Genomic DNA, 15,741 nt, shown 5'->3' on the forward strand with positions numbered 1-15,741 from the left:
TTGAAAGCCTTGCCCAACAAGTTTTTATTTATTTATTATTTATTATTTTTTTAGATTGACCCTGGCCTAGAAAGTTAAGAATTAAAAAAAAAAAAAAGAAAAAAGAAAAGAAAATAAAATAAAAGAAAAAAAAGTCGAGACTTTGGAAAGGAGGGCTTATATCAATGTTTATCAGTGTTTGGAGAGTGTTTGGAGAGGAGATTGGTAAGGAGGAGGTAAAGATGGTATTAGAAAAATAGTGAGGGGATTAAAATTTTTTTTATTTTTTATATATGGGAAATTTTTTTTAAAATATAATTTTTAATTTTTTATATTTTTTTATTTATTTTATTATTTTATATAAAAATAATTTAACAATTCCTCACTATCAATCCCCTCACTACTAATTCCCTCACTATCAATCCCTTCACTAATAATCCCCTCACTATCAATCTCCTCCATTCTATCTCCCAAAATAAACAGAGCGTTAGTGCCTCCGCCCCGGCCTAGCTTCCTACCACTGCGACCTAACCCCTTTCCAAATAGCCTACCACTACAACCCCCCTCCCCCAAGACTCTTCAAATTTAGGAACAATAAGAATAATAAAAGGGAAAAGGTTCAAATCAAGGAATGGAAAGGATGAGGGTGATAAACAATTAATAAAAGAGTGACAACGGGAGAAGAGATGTGGGAGTTGGGAAGGTGGTGGTAGAGGATGGGAGGGGGTTGGTGGTGGTTGTTGGACTAACGTTAAGATTGGGGTTTAAAGGTTGAAGATAAAGGTATTTTGAAAATGAAAAATGCTTGGGAGCACTAATTAGTGCTCCCACTAATTAGGTGGCAGTGGGTCCTGTCATTAATGATGTGATATTTTGGTCTTGGAGTTGTATTTTATTTTTGAATAATGCTTGAGACCCCCTTTTGGGGGTCACCCCCTCACCCCCCCTTTGCCACGTGGCGGGTGGTGATTGGAGGAGCAGGAAAAAAAAGAAAAAGAAAAAAAAAATGTAACCAATGAGAGAGAAAGGGGGTCAAAGAGGGTGGGAGGAAAAGGGGGGATGAATCATTGTTGTTTATTTTTATTTTTTTAACTTTTTTAATGCATTAGTGTTATTAGTAGTGATATTTTTAGTAGGATGAATCATTGTTGTTTGAAAATTAAGTGCTATGAGGTCCTTTATTACCTCTGCCCCTGCCTACCCTTCCACTACTGCAACCCAACCCCCTTCCAAATAGCCTACCACTACAATCATCTCTCTCTCTGACTCCTTAAATTTAGGAACAAAAAAAATAATAAAAAGAAAAGGTTCAGATCAAGGAACTAAGAGGATGAGGATGAGGATGACAAACAATTAATAGAGTGATGATGGGAGAAGAGAGGTAGGAGTTGGGAAGGTGGTGGTAGATGATGAGAGGGGTTGGTGGTGCTGGTTGGACTAGGGTTAAGGATGTTGTTTAATGGTTGAAGATGAAGGTATTTTGAAAATTAAGTGCTATAAACTTAGGCCTTGTTTGGGGACTGACTATTTTAACCAAAAAGTCAAAAAGTTAACTAAAACTAATCACATCACCTCTCTATTTTTTTTGCATATATTTTCGTAAAAAGTCAAAAAATTACTAAAATAACCCGTTCTCAAACGAGATCTTAGTAAAAATAAAATTTGTGTTTATAAATTGAGTAATGATATTAATTGAGAAACAATGGACATGGACCACAGACTCTTGTAGCATGTGTTAACGTTATATTTAATATTTAATTAAAAAACACTATGTAAAATTATGTAGGAAAATGATTGGTGGCCCTAAAACATTTGCCCCTAATGCCCCTAATTTCCATTTTTGGAAACTATTTTCTTTTTTTCTTTCTTTTTTCCTTTTTTTTTTTTTTTTTTTTACCAAAAGTGGAATTTCGGGGCATTCGAGCCCCGAAATTTAGGGCCCTCAAGCAGCGCTGAATTGGAAAATGATTGGTGGCCCTAAAACATTTGCCCCTAATGCCCCTAATTTCCATTTTTGGAAATTATTTTCTTTTTTTCTTTCTTTTTTCCTTTTTTTTTTTTTTTTTTTTTCTTTTTTCCTTTATGTAACAGTAGTACCAGTAGTACCCATTATTCTATAATTGACTAGTCATCGAGAAGTGCAAAAGTAGTGCAAGTTGGAGGGGGTCTCTGTGTGAAGAAGTTATTTGGTGGATAGAGTAAAAATTTAAAATGATCTGTAACGGTGGAAGGTTTAACGGCTGAAAATAAAATTAATTAAAATAACGTTGTTTTAGTTAATAATTTTAAAAAAAATAAAAATAAAAATATCAACTTTAATTGGAAATGACGTACACGTTTCTGCAAACATGAACCAATAGAGAGCGAGAGAGAGAGAGAGAAGGGTTGAGAGGAGGAGCAGACATCGCCACCCCGCCCCTTCCCGCTCCCGACAATGACTGATGAGCCCACAAGACATCAACGCCATCACTACCCATCTCTCTCCAGATCATCCAAACACAGAAAGTCCTTGATTTTCTTCTGGGTTACCCAAGAATCCAAAGCTTGAAAAACTTTTTGTGGAGTTCAACAGTGTATTGAGATGGATAGAAAAAGTTAAAAGTTGGTGCAGTAAATATGGAAACACAACAAACAATCTGATTCTAATTTTCAATAATGGAGGGAAAAAGATATCTTTTTAACTCTTTCACTCTCTCTCTTTCTCTACTCTAGAAGAGATTAATAAAAATATTTACTAAATTATATTGGATAAATCCATAAATAAAGGGAAAGTCTATAGTACATTTTGTTTAAAAAATGTATGGTACATAGAAAATCAATAGTTCAGATTGAGCCACATCATTAAAAGTGACTTGGTAAGCACATCACTTTTTATAGTTATGAACCAAAATCATATTTGTTCATAACTAGAATCAAATTAATCATAACTTAGTTATGAGCTCTCATTACATATCTCATAACCACATCTCATAACCAGCACCATTTTGTTGATAACCAATATCATATATTTCATAACTACAATCACATATCTCATAACTACATCTCATAACCAATATCCTTTAGCTCATAATCACACAACTTTGATCATAACCAATATCACATATCTCATAATATTAATCAAATATCTCATAACTACTACCCATATAACTCATAACCACATCTTATAAGCAATCCCCCTTTGACTCATAACCAACATTACATATCTCATAATCAACACCCTTTTGCTCATAACCACATCACTTTGATCATAACCAATATCACATATCTTATAACTAATAATCACATATCTCATAACCAAACACTCTTTTGACTCGTAACTACACCACGTTGCTCATAACCAAAATCACATATCTCATAAACAACAATAATATATCTCATAACCATTACCCACATATCTCATAACCAACACTCTTTGGCTCATAACTAACATTACATATATCATAACCACTAATCACATATCTCATGACACCCTTTGGCTCATAGTCACACCACTTTGATCATAATTAACATCACATATCTCATAACCATTAGTCATATATCTCATAATCAATGCTCTTTGGCTCATAACCATGCCACTTTACTTATAATCACTAATCACATATCTCATAACCAACATTCTTTGGCTCATAACTACACCACTTTACTCATAACCACTAATCACATATCTCATAACCACACCACACTACAAGAAAAGTGGGCTTATGAGGCGGAACTTTTTGTGACGTCACATTTGCCGTCGCAAAAAATGACTTTTTGCGACGGCACAACTTGCTGTCGCAAAAAATATGACTTTTAGAGACGGCACAACTTGCCATCTCAAAAAATGTGACTTTTTGAGACAGCACAACTTGCCGTCGCTAAAAAATGTGACTTTTTGAGACGGCACAACTTGTCGTCGCAAAAAATGTGACTTTTGGAGACGTCAGAACTTACCGTCTCAAAAAAATGTGACTTTTTGAGACGACACAACTTGGCGTCGCAAAAAAATAGAGTATTTGCGATGATAGAAATTGCTGTCGCAAAAAAAAAGAGTATTTGCGATGGTACCAGCTGCAGTCGAAAAAATAAAAATAAAAAATTTTGCGATCGTAATACATACCGTTGCAAAAAAAAAGTTTAAAAAATATATATATATTGTGGCTTTGAGACGGCTTCATATATATATAGTCATAAAATGGTTTAAATAAATGCAACGGTATTTTTCTGTTACCAAAAAAATAAAAAAATAAAAATAAAAACGACGTCGTCTTACTCTTTTGAACATTTCTCCTTTCACCCATTTTTTCATCTATCTCTCTGTCTCTGTCTCTCTCTCACTCATAACTCTTCTCTGTCTGTCTGTCTATCTGTCTCTTTCTTTCTCTATGTGTCTCTGTCTCTCTTATCTCTCTTTCTCTCACTCATCACTCTTCTTTGTTTGTCTGTCTCTTTCTTTCTCTTTATGTCTCTGTCTCTCTTCTCTTTCTCTCTCTCACTCATCATTCACCACTCTTCTCTGTCTGTCTGTCTGTCTCTCTTCTCTTTCTATTTCTCTCTCTCACTCATCATTCATCACTCTTCTCTATCTGTCTGTCTGTCTCTCTTTCTCTCTGTGTCTCTCGTCCATCTTTCTTCTCTTTATCTCTCTCATCTCTCATCTCTCTTCTCTTTATCTCTCTCGCTCTCTCGCTCATCTCTCTCTGTCTCTTGTTTATCTCTTTTCGCTCTTTTTTTTTTCTCTCTCTCTCTCTCTCTCTTTGTCTATATCTTTTCATCTATTTTTTTATCTTCCTTCATTTCTTTCTTCTCTTTCTCTCTCTCACTCATCACTCTTCTCTATCTGTCTGTCTGTCTATCTGTCTCTCTATGTGTCTCTTACTCATCTATCTCTTCTCTCATCTCTTTTCTCTCTCTGTCTCTTTCGCTCATCTCTCTTCTCTTTATCTCTCTCGCTCATCTCTCTTCTCTCTATATTTCTCTTTGTCTCTCTCGTTCATCTCTCTTCTGTTTATGTCTCTTTCGCTCATCTCTCTTCTCTCTATCTCTCTCTATCTCTCTCGTTCATCTCTCTTCTCTCTATGTCTCTTTTTTGTCTCTCACTCTCTATCTCTTTTTCTTTCTCTCTCTCTCTCTCTCTCTCTCTCTCTCTCTCTCTCTTTCTCTCCTACTGTGTTTGCGTTGTTCAGTCTCTCACTTCCGTTTTCTCTGTTTGCGTTGTTCTCTCTCTCTCCCACTGTGTTTGCGTTCTTTCTCTCTCTCTCTCTCTCTCTCTCGCTCATCACTTTATCTCTCTCTCTCCTCTATCTGTCTTTCACACATTTATCTCTCTCACCACCCATCTCCTCTACCACCTTCACCACTACTACAAACGCTATTCCACCACCACCACTACTTCCACTGTCGCCACTTCACCTCTACGACTACCATTACTATTGCCATCGCCACCACTTCATTACCACCACTACCACTACTGCCACTACTACTACCATTACCTCTTCTTCACCCCTGTCACTCCATTTACACTACCACTACCACAACTTCACTACTAATCTCTTTCACCATCACCATCACCATCACCATCATTTCTTATCCACCATCTTCACCACTATTGCCGCTCCCTTTCCTCTATCACAAAAAATTAGTTCATGATTTTTAGTAACAAAAAAAAAAAAAAAAAAAAATAGGCCGCAGAAAAATATTTTTCATTGACTATAAAAAATTAACTTTTATTTTAGTGAAAAATATTTTTCATTAAAATATTACCCCTACTTCTACCAAATAAATAATAATAATATTTTTAAAAAAAAATTCATTAACTACAAAAAAATATATTTTTTAACAAAAAATAAATTTTTTTGATGAGGACAACCCCCGCCGCAAAAAAAAAAAAAAAAAATTAAACGACGTTATTTTATTATTTAAATTTCATTTGTGACTAAAAAAAATATATATATTTTTATTTTTTATTCCCGCCCCTTTTTTTTTTCCATTCCCGCTCCTCCCTTTTTTTTTTCCATCCCCCTCACCCCCCCAAAAAAAACAAAAAAATCCCCAATCTCAAACCCAAAAATCCCTAATCTCTTCTTACCCCTCTCTCTCTCTCTCTCGATCGATCGACGTCGAGCGGCGGAGGAGCAGCGTCGGAGCAGCAGCAGCGTCGAGCTCCTCAACTTTACACCTACATTTTTAATTCCTAATAGGCAGTCACAACATGCCCATGCAACTTCTATGAGGGGATTCTTGAATCCAGTGAGTATTCTAACAGTTGTAGTATTCAAAAATTCATTACTCATATGCTTAGTTACACTGTTTTCACTACAAGAAAAGTAACCTATGGTGATGAAAAGTAGTGAAGAAAATAAATTTCGTCACTAAATAAGAACAATTTGTGACGAATTATAAAATTTTTGTCACATATAATAAAAAAATAAAAATAATAGGTGACGAAATTTATTTGCGTCAATAAATACTTCTTTTTAGGTGAGAAAAAATTAAGTTTTGTCGTTGAAGGCTTTTTCGCCAAATTTTTTTGGTGGTGCCAAAATTTTGAAACTTTTGGTGAGAAAAAAATTTGTCACTAATCATAAAATTATTAGTGAGGAATATATTTTCGTTACCAATAATTTTACATTTTGTTTTTTAAAAAAACTTGATTTTAAATATTTTAAGATTATTTGGTGAGAAATATATTTTCATTACTAATCATTTTTAATATTTTGAGACCTTTTACTGAGGAAATTATTTTGTCACTAATTTTGGATGGAAAATTTTGAAAAATTGGGCAGTAATGAAAAAAAAAAATACTCTACTAATTTTTTTTTTTTTTGTGTGTGTTTATCAGTTTCCTCTCATATCTCTCTCTCACTACAACAAATTATAATTTTAACGATTAAAAAAATTCATAAAACACACATTTATTTTTTAGCAGGAATACTTTCACATTACCCTTCCAATTTATGAATTATGATTTATTTTTATTTTTTTTCATATTTTTCCATGTCTTTACATAAACCTAAAATTAAAGCACTAAAAAAATTCTGATTTACCCGTTCAATTTATGAATTATGAATTATTTTTATTTTTTTTGATATTTTTCCATGTCTTTACATAAACCCAAAATTAAAGCACTAAAAAAATTCTGATTTGGGTTAGCGCCTAATTTGTTTTCAACTCCTTGGTTAGAACTTTTGTGCCCTAATAATCTATCCATACAGAGAACAACGTGAGCTCATCCTCCACCGTGAGGACGGTTCATCCTCCACACCGTGAGTTCATCCTGCACCGACATCAAGCTACAGCACCACCGTGAGTTCTAGGTCAGTTTGTTGTCTCTGTTTCTCTTTCTCAACCCCTCCCTCTCTCTCTTCTGGTCTCTGGGTTTCTCATTCTCTACCCTCACTCTGTTTCGGACGTGTTTCTGTAAATGGAATTCATTGTTAAGATGAGATTAAAGTCATTCCATTCGTTAGTTCTAACATCTCCAAAACTTCTCTACTTTAAAGGGTTCCATGAACAACTTGAATGATTTTAATTTGGGAAAAAAAATATAGAAAACAGAATGATTAACATGTTATGTATTTTGATTATGATATTCATATTCTACCCAATATAATCATTGAAGTGAATGAATTGTTGGTGATTCTACACACACACAGAGTAAAGTCTCATGCTTCTGATTTTGGATCTACTAGGTGTTTGATAAAATGCCACAATGGCTAGTTTTTTCTTTATTGTTTTGTTCACGTTTTTTTTTTTTTTTTAAAGGAGCAGTAGGATTGGATAATTATAAAATCATATTAATCTTCCCCCCCCTTTCTCCAATCACAAAGTTATTGTAAGGATAATGACTAATAAATGACAATGATGCCCTTGTTTTTCATTTCACATCCTTGGTTCTTGTAATGAATGATAAATGATAATGATGTCCCTGCTAGACATGGTCTAAATTCATGCCAGAATTGCTCATTTGCTAAGTAATAGAAATTCCCTTTCTTTTGTTAGATGTCCTGTATTTTAATGCATTATCTTGTGTTGATTCCACATATATATATATATATATATATACACTTGAAATTTGGCTTGTGTGAAATCTGATGTGTTGGTAATTGAATTTTGTAACCATGTAACTGATATGAGACTAATTTTTTATTTGCTTATTGAAATCTGTTTATTTTTCTAACAATTACTCTTGTGGTGGCTTGATTTTCCTATGAGAAACAAAATTAAAGTGGTTTGGATGTATTACCTTTAGCAATTTTCTGGGAATTGTATAAACTGAGAAATGAATGGATATTTTGATGTTACTATATAAACCCATTCAACTTACCCTATTTGCTTATTGGACTTTTGTTCTGCAACCCAACTTTGAAGAATCATGATTTGAGGCACCATACTAGGAACATAGATTACTATTAATTCAAATAATTTGTTAAACAAAAGAAGTGTTTGTGCTATAATCAGTTGAGAGATTACTAAAATAGGTCCATGAGATATATACCTTTTAGTTTAGGGCTACTTTTCCTTTCTTTTCTTTCTTCCCCCCTCACCTTGCATTTTGAGTTGTCTATGACTCTTTTCTGTTGGATTGATTGTTTAAATTCTGCCTTCTCAACCCTGATTTGACTAAGAACCAAACCCATTTAAGATAGTTCATCTAAATGGTTAGGCCTCCATAATCCAGGCCATAAATTTGTTGGACCTTCGGTGTAGTGTTCATAATCTCGACCTTCTTTAAATTTTTAGCATGTTCTCTTTTGGGATTGGTTAGAATTATCTATTTGTTTTGGTTTTTGAGGGAATTGTAGAGAACTATACAAGAATTGAAGTAATAAATATGTTGGGCAATTTGTGAGCTCACCTATGTCATTAATCTGGCACTGTCATGTGTGATTATCTTCATTTTGAGATGTAAAAAATGTTCAATACATATTTTCTTTCCATTGAATGGCAAGTAATGTAGGGTACCTTTTTCAATAGTAATATCAGTTTAGGTTAATTTCTAACAAAATTTCAGATAAACAAAAGTCTTTTCTTGGATGGTGAATTCTATAGGACAGTTTTTGTCAGGCATTTGATAGGAACAGGCAAAGATAGAAAAGGGGGATTGATGACTCTGATTTGGTCTTTAAAATGGAATCCAATGCTTTTCATGAAAAGGCAACCTCATTTTAGGGTTTAGATCCCTTATGTCTCTTACAAGAATGAGAGACTATCAGATAAATAAGAAATAGATAAAGTAATTGCAAATTTCAAAATTTAATTTTCATTTGCACCGAATACATATCTATACTCTATTAGTATGTAATTATTTTTTCGATTTTCATTTATCTGATATTTGTCCTACAAGAACTGTTATATGCCATTGATGTGTGCAGGCAAAATATAATGCCATGTTAGGTTGATTGGTATAGGGTATGTTGAATGATTGTGCACAACATCATGACTATTGTGCCTATACTCATTAATGTTGGAAAGTATGCATTTTCAACTATGTTAAGATATCAATGCTAACAATCAATATGGGTGGTTGGCCATTTTGGTGTAGCACCATGAAGCTTCTTAGGAGGTCTTGGAAAATGGTTTTGAGATCATTGTCATATCTCAATATATGACTGGACTCTTTTTTCTCTTTTCTTTTCTGTTTTTTTCCTTCTTTTTTTTTTGGTTGATGTATTGCCTTTAGTAATCTCATTCTTTTTGGTTTTCTCCTTAATTTTCTCTTCAATGCAATGTTCCAATCACAAGCATCCTTTTAGGATGTGACACAAAAAAAGGTGAAACTCACCATTTAAAAATAACATTTTGATTTAGTTTTCTTTTCCTTCTAAATCTTCAAATTTCAGAACTTATCACCAACTTGGTTTGGGAAATGAAATCAAAGCCAGAAAATCAGAGAAGTTGGGGGACTTGGTGGCTTACATCCACCATTTGGGGACATTGATTGTCAGCATCTATACAAAAGTCCTAGTCTAGTTTTCATATCTCTTTTCTGCTCCAACCAGAGCATTTTTTATGCAAAGTTGATCTTACAACCCATGCATTTTTTTAGATTATTGAACATGCAAGTTGAATTGGTCTAATAGGCACTCCAATTTACTTAATTGTTGATTTGTGATGGGGTTTAATGTGTTATCTGTGTGATGGTGTGTAGGTTGATTATGTAATCATCATTGGCTCCTATTTCTTATTATCTACCAGTAATATAGTTGGAATTTGCATTTTTTTTCTTTTTTCATTTCAGTTTTTTAATTTTCATGGCTCCGAGTGCTGAGAAGTGCAAATAGGATTACTAGATTATGTGGAACATCTGTATCTGGGTATCTATCGTAAGAGTCTCACGTCAGTTTTGTCTTAAGGGTGCAATTCTGGGTTCTGTGGTTTTGTTTTGTTTTTATTTGATTTTCTCTGCCTAGGTTGGTTTTGTATTTCAGAGCTCATGCTTTTGCAAATGGATTTCGCTTGTGAAGTTTTGTCATTCTTTTAACAATTTTTTCTTCATGAATTGTTTGTGTTAGTGAAATAGATTTTCTTCTAAACTGAGAAATGAAAAATAGAGAAAAGACCTAAAAATTAGGATACGGGTACAACCAACATACATTCGTAAAATATATATATAATTTTTAGTATTGTATTATATATAAACTCAAACCATTTTTGAGCCAATGGCCAACCACTTTATGCTTTTTTAGTAGGTCCTACACAAATTTCATTTCAATATCAAATCTACATTGTTTTTATTGTCCTTGTACATTTTGTTTTTATTCTTTATATGTCATATGCAATAGTGTTGTACACAAGTTTACTTGCTTCTTTAACTCCAATTTTAGTGTGAAACAAATAATAAATAAATAAAACTATAAAATTTCTGAAACCTCAATAGCATCAGAAATTTCGAGAATTGTTGATAATTCCCCACCTATAACTTTGAGTGTAAAGTCCATGTTTTTCTGTGGCAGAATCATAGGGGGAATTGTAGTATCAAAAATCAAGTGCATAGTAATTTTTCAAAATTTTATATAATTATTTTTATGATGACATGATAAATATATGAATATTTGCACAAATTTGCGTGATTTATCATGAAGACGACTTCCAAAATGTTGGAAACTAGACTAACATTCCAATAAACCTAGATGAAAATATATACGAAAAAATATTAAAGTGGCATCTTATGGTAAAATTCCAATAACCGAACATTCTTTACTTTATATCATTTTATCCAATTTTTTAGTCGCCTATTATTCTTCAAAGAGAGTGAAAGAGAACACATTGATTATCTATAAAATAAGTATTAGAGGTACTATACACACAAAAAATAAATAAATAATATAAATAAATAAATAAAATGTGAAAATAAAATAAATTTGAGAGTAGTTTTTAATAGTTTTGCTACTAGGAAAAGTTTTATTGATATGAGAAATAAGTTGAAGATCACCTGTATAGGTAATCCAATGCCGACTCTAGTTTTAACATCAAGTATGATACTTTTCCTATATGGTGAACTGCCAGTCTCCTTGCTGTACTGGTTTACTGTATGGTGAACTGTTCTGGGTTCTGATTTCACGTAGGCTCTGTTGTTTTGAACTGCCATTCTGGTGTTGCTGCTATTTGAGGTGTTTTGTTTGCCTCAGCTTTGGTGTGGCCTCAACTGTTGGCCTTGTCTGGTTCTGCTAATCCAGCTTCTGCTTATTTTGGTTTCCTTACCTATACCTCCTCCATCCCTTCGTCTCTAGCGGTTGCATTAGCAGGTGTGTTTTTTAATTTATTTGCTTTTAATTAATAGCAGGGCACTGGCGGGTGTGCTATTTTATTTATTTGTGCTGTCTTTTTTTATTTATTTGTTTATTTTAATTGATAGCAGGGCACTGGCGGGTGTGCTATTTTATTTATTTGTGCTGTCTTTTTTTATTTATTTGTTTCTTTTAATTGATAGCAGGGCACTGGTGGGTGTGCTATTTTATTTATTTGTGCTGTCTTTTTTTATTTATTTGTTTATTTTAATTGATAGCAGGGCACTGGCGGGTGTGCTATTGAATTTATTTGTGCTATCTTTTTTATTTATTTGTTTATTTTAATTGATAGCAGGGCACTGGCAGGTGTGCTTTTATTTTGTTTGTTTATTTTAATTGATAGTAGGATATTTGTGGGTGTACTGTCTTTTTTTTAGAGGGAGATGATGTCACAAGAGAAAGATTGAATTCATTTTTGGTTGAACTCAAATTTGTTGAATGACATGCAAATGTCTGGAAATTCTGAACTGATACTTTTGCTTCCCACCCATGACAAAAATAAACATAATTTTGAGGGACTAGAGAAATGTACATGTTTGAAAAGAAAGAACTCTAGGGCAAATACATCACAAGAGAGTCTGGTTCAAGTAAATTCATTAATTTTGATAGACATTTGAAAATTCTATACTGAGATTTTTGCCTACAGCCACCCATCACAGACGAAGCATGAATCCTCTAGAGTGTTTATTTTATTTTTTTTCAAGTGATTCTACATATATAATAATTGCTTCCAAAATCGTGTTGTAAGTAGTAGAGAGAATAAGGTATGGAGGGGATGTAAAATGAGAAGAGAAATAGTTGTAGTCCTATTTAAACCCTCTTTAGGGATAACAAACGAGCTGAACAGTTGATTGTTATAACTTGCTTTGATAACTTTAGCGAATTTTAAAATTTGTTCAACTTTGGTTCGTTAAATTTTCGAGTCGATATCAAATGAGTTTTTGCTCAAGCCGACCTGAAGTAGTTTGGTAGTTTTAGATTCATCAAATAGAGCCGAACAAGCAATTGACTATTCAAGTTTGGCTTATTTACTTAACGAACTGAGCTCGAATGAGTTTTTAATGAGCTGAACATAAGTCGAGCTCAAGTTGTTTGGTTCGTTTATCACTCCTAAAGTTGTTGAAAAAGTTGCTAATGGTTGGCGGATGGCGGTAGCTGGCAACAATGGTTGGTAGCGGTAAGGTGGGACAAATAGGTGACATGTGTATAATTAGGTGATATTTAGACAAGTAATTAGAAAAGTACGTGACATGTGTACAAATAAATAACATTTGAACATATAGATAAATTTTTGGACAGATAACCTCCTTTTCATTTGAACATGTGTATAATTTTTTTTTTCATTCGAGGGTATAACCTCCTTTTGCTTTCTATTGATGTTTTTATTTTCACTACCATTTTCATTTATATTAAAAAAAAGTAATTTGCTTGGTAGGGATATACATAATATCACTTTTTCCTGAATAATTTTTGATAGGGATATCCCCTAGTATATCAAAAAATTTGCCCCTATGTTTATGTGTGTTGTAATTATAAGAACTCTCTCGATTCTTATTTACTTGGAATGGTGATCCATAAATATATGGGTCCCTCTTATTTTCATAATTAATAGATCTATAAGATGAAAGATTATATCTATAGTATTTTTGAAAATTCTCATTTTGATTTGGTAATGAATATACTTCGTAGTCGTTTTGTTTTTTGTAATGAATTAATAGGTCTTTTTCATATGAATTCTCTTTGTTTAAATATTGATTTTGAATTGTACGACATTGATTGATTCTATTTTTCCATTTTGCTGCTATTAATCTAGACCATCTAATTTGGGATAAATGGTATTGATAATGACCTTTTAACCAGTTTTTCCATTGATTTAGTCCAGAATTCCGAAGTTTCTTAGGTCTTAATTCATAATGAATTATTCCTTGTTTTCCAAAATAATCTTTTATTGAAGTCTTAAGAAAAAAAGGCGTTCCGTGATATTGAAGAATAGATCTTAACTTGTACAAGGAGGATAAGTCAAAAAAATTCTGTGAATTCTAATTACTAACATTATATATAGTCGAAATAAGATTCATTTTATTTTTATTTGTTTTATTAATTCTTTGCTATAAAGTTATAAGTTTGATTAGTTATTTGCTATAAGTTGGACAGTGTATAACGTTATACTTGCAGGTGTGTTTTAGAGCAATCCAAATACCTAAAAATAACCCAAGTCAATTAAGAAAAATACCAAAGAACCCAAATGAATTGCCTTAACGAGTTTCCATATATTTATTCATATTTTTTTTATTTGTTACGATTTCATTCTTCTTTTAGAATCTCTGCTATAAATGGGTTGCAAAACTGACTCCATCAGAGGTGGCTGATAAAGTGAAGCACTATGACAAGATAAGTGGAAGAAGTCGAGGGTTTGGCTTCGTGACGAGGAGGTTGTTTTTTTGTCCTTTTATTTTTTTTTAAATAATCTTTAGCATGATGTTCACATTTTGATTTGGGTTTAATTTGATTTGATTGTAGAAGTAAGCAAAGTAGGGCCTCTGGTTGAGTATGAGCGTAGATATGTTTACTAATGTAGCAAATGTTTTGGCCCTTGAACCCTAATCTCATTCTCAGCCCAGATATTCATCTAAAAGCTCATCTCTAAGTTATTAATTCATAGTAGCTATGTTTACTAATGTATGTATATATATATATTTATCTTCTATTTTGTATGCAGATTACAAAATGGCTTCTTCCTCTAGTAACAATAGCTACTTAAGATTGATACCAAGATTTTGTGATTATGGGAGAACAGCTGCCATACACATTGTGCGAACCAATCAGAATGGAAATAAAGGGCGTGTGTACTTTGTGTGTCCATCAAAATATGTAAGTACTATGGAAATTTGTTTGCAAATTTATTAGCCTGATTTGATTAACTGATTGTCATGCATTGTAAATTAGTGAGGAACACTGCAATTACTTCAAGTTCGTAGATGATGATGACTACGACGTGATCTCCAATGCTGCACCTCATACATTTATAAGAAGCGAAGAATTTAACGATCCAAGTACAAGGGTTTATGAGATGGATAATGAATTTCAGGAGCATGGTAGAAGGCTTCGAAAGATGGAGAAGAAATTGAATGTCGTGCTTTATGTCATTGTATTTTGTATTGTTTTATATTTTATAATGTAAACTACTGAGTTCATAGCTTTTGGGGAATTTGATGGATGTACTTATGGATTGAATGGACTTGATGTATGTACTTATGGATTGAATGAACTTTATAACTTCAATGGACTTCTATTTTCAATTACTGTTGATAGGTTGAAATTATTGTTGAATTTGTTGTTGAATTATGATGTCAGACATGTATGGATTGAATTATGAATTTCTTGTATAGATTGAATGGACTTGTTGAATTATGATGTTAGACATGTTGAATTTCTTGAATTTCTATAATGGACATGTTGAATTATGAAATAATTATTCACTATTGTAATTGAATGGTCATCCTATAAGGAGACTAAAGAAACTTTTACTTTAGTAAATCAAACATGGCATTAAAGAAATCTACTTATATGTGCATAGATAACATAGCACAACTGATAGTTCCTTCACTTGGCTTCTTTTAAGGTTTTGTTTCAGGTGTTATTATTAGAGCTTGTTGGCTGTTTTCTAACATTACCTTTTTAAGGAAAAGTGGTATGGTGACAAAGTTTGGCAGTAAAGTGGAAAGGTGGGGAGGTTCATGAGTGTTATGTTTGTCATATCCTGTAAAAGAATTTATTAGAAAAAAGGCACGAGAATCACCATGTTAGTACCCAAACTGTCATTTTTCTCCCAAGAATGTCCATATTATTAATTGATCTAATAAATAACTGCTAACAATTGTTAAATTCAACTCACCATCATCTTCATTCATGAAATCATTAAAACATTTAAGCAGAAAACAGAAGGATATAGGTACTTGAAACCCAAAAAAAAATTTATTTCTTAAGCTTCAGC

General features: G+C 32.7%; 1 long non-coding RNA gene across 2 annotated transcripts; it reads left to right on the forward strand.

Annotated features, from left to right (window-relative positions):
- Window positions 1-7,112: 7,112 nt before the first annotated feature.
- On the forward strand, window positions 7,113-15,049 carry LOC145806349 (uncharacterized). Of its 2 annotated transcripts, none has more exons than XR_014349320.1 (5): window positions 7,113-7,274; window positions 11,526-11,705; window positions 14,067-14,179; window positions 14,467-14,618; window positions 14,694-15,049. It is a non-coding gene; the product is annotated as an uncharacterized LOC145806349 (long non-coding RNA). The 2 variants fall into 2 exon arrangements; XR_014349321.1 differs by having other exon boundaries at window positions 11,589-11,705.
- Window positions 15,050-15,741: the final 692 nt, after the last annotated feature.

Source organism: Camellia sinensis, chromosome 13 (genome assembly GCF_055761805.1).
Source record: "Camellia sinensis isolate YWXY chromosome 13, ASM5576180v1, whole genome shotgun sequence".
NCBI classification, from domain to species: Eukaryota; Viridiplantae; Streptophyta; class Magnoliopsida; order Ericales; family Theaceae; genus Camellia; species Camellia sinensis.